The sequence below is a fragment of the Macrotis lagotis genome, chromosome 6 (assembly GCF_037893015.1).
Source record: "Macrotis lagotis isolate mMagLag1 chromosome 6, bilby.v1.9.chrom.fasta, whole genome shotgun sequence".
Classification (NCBI taxonomy): domain Eukaryota; kingdom Metazoa; phylum Chordata; class Mammalia; order Peramelemorphia; family Peramelidae; genus Macrotis; species Macrotis lagotis.
In genome coordinates, this window is record NC_133663.1 from 216,531,539 (window position 1) to 216,533,676 (window position 2,138).

General features: G+C 37.6%; 1 pseudogene; it reads right to left on the reverse strand.

Annotated features, from left to right (window-relative positions):
- Window positions 1–1,222: 1,222 nt before the first annotated feature.
- Window positions 1,223–1,903, reverse strand: LOC141492337 (ER lumen protein-retaining receptor 2 pseudogene; annotated as a pseudogene).
- Between the last annotated feature and the right edge of the window lie 235 nt (window positions 1,904–2,138).

A 2,138-nucleotide genomic window follows, 5' to 3' on the forward strand; every position in this document is an offset into this window, starting at 1 on the left:
CTAGGAACATGAGGAACATGATCAAAGAAGAGGAGTCTTATGAGCTTCATTGGAATGCAAGTTTTTTCTCATGGGAAGAGTCTATTGTTCTCCCAGTTAAGATAGCTTTTTTACGTTTCATAAAATGCTTATTTTGGATGGTAACACAGGATAAATCATGCAACAGCTCAGTAAAATAAAGTCATTAAAGAATATAAAGAATGATAATTGATGCTATCGAATTAAAAACACAACTGTAAATCGTAACTAATCCCCCAAAAGTGACATCAAATAAATCTGAGTATGGACATTATTTGTGAAAGTATTCATTTTTGAATACTTTTTGATTTTTGCTTTTTTATAAACATGGAGAGCATTTAAAATGGGCTGCCTGTGGATTATTGCAATCAACAACTTATAGCCCATTATATAGAGGTGCAATAAGAAAGTTTAGGAGGATTCTATATTCAATATAATTAATATGACTCCTATTCCAACCCACTAAGTGAAGAACAGAAATAAGTATTACAAATCACATAATTAAGAACCACAGCCCATTTAAATATAGGGACTGAATATTCTTTTCTCATCAAAACAGCCTTCTAAATGAAATTCAAATAAGGATAGAAGGCAGGTGCCTTTGATTGTCTTAATACTAGATTGCTCTCTCTAATCACAACATAAAAATCTTTTTTTTTTGGTAATGAAAAATATAGATCTAAAAGATAAAGCATTCCTGTCAACTTTAAATGTATAGTTGTGATTTCCAAGGGTCATTTCCGTATTGTATGGTAATGGATAATGAATATAACACTTCCCACTTCCCATGTGGTGTCTCAGACTTCAATTAACAAATATAATTCATCTTTTGGCAAAAAATAAATATAGTGGAATGCAAATGGAATTGAAGGAAAATATATGATCTACCAACTGCCAGGTAGCACAATTTCATTGTAAGTTAGTAATTTCAAAGAATTCTTGAAAATAAAATGTTTGCATTTATTCCTGGTTGTTAACAGCCTCACAAAAAAACCCCTCACTTTTGGAACTACTCCAATCGAAACTACATACTTTATGTAAAAAAAAAAACAAAAAAAAAACTTTGTACATAGTAATAAAAAAAGATAAGGCAAGGTGCATAAAACAGAAATCTGCTGGTTTACTTTCCTCTATATTCTTACAGAGCTGCTGATGACTATCTGCAATAAAAAAGTTGAGTTTCTGATTTTCTGTCTCAAGCATCTTATGCCTTTTTTTGTGATAAGAATTCTGTCCAAGCATCCTGAAGGACAGATGCTGGCAAACCGTGCTTCTTTCCCTTGAGTACTTTTGTAACATACAAATAGAAATCACAGTAGTGAATAGTTTGAACCACGCGAGCAACAACTGTTATGAGATCGAAGAAACCCTCAAAATAGTAACGCCAAATCCAATTAATTAGATACAAGGCAAGGTATAAGGCAAGGAAGAAAAGATAATGAGTGGTGATGATCTCGGCTTCCCCAGTTTTGCTGATCATAAAAAGTTGTGGGAGGATGGCAACTGATTCAAGGTAGATTGAGAAGGTCCACAAGATCTCAAGTGGAGAGAAATCGTGATTGAGTAGAAATGATAGCCCTCTAACAGGGACTACCAGAAACTCCACTCGGAATGTGTCATGGTTTACATCATACGTCTTAAACTTCATATAGATTAAGTACACAGTGGCATACGCACAAGCAATTTAGATAAGCTTCATAGATGTATTATACAGTGAAATAAATGCAGTGAAGAGATCCAGGTAACGTGTAGTAAAGACCAGTATAAATAGAAGCTGGCTCTTCCCAGTAATACCTGCGCAGCAGCGGGTCTTCCAGATCTTCAGCAGGAGGATGATGGTGGCTGCCAGGTGGGACAGGTCCCCAGTCAGCCGGAAGATGTTCATGGCGGTGGCGGCGGCGGCGGCGGCGGCGGGAGTGGGCACAGCGGGGGTGGGCTTCGAGTGAGCGCAGCTGCAACTGGGGCGTCGGCATGGGATGCGGCTGCGGCTCAGCTGAAGCCCTTAAAGAAAGCGGCGAAAATGGCAAGAAGAGGGAGCGACGTGGCCCTGGGACGTGGCGGAACCAAGATAGTTTTATTATCAAATAGTGACTAAATAAAAATGCAAGATCTCTTTGGAA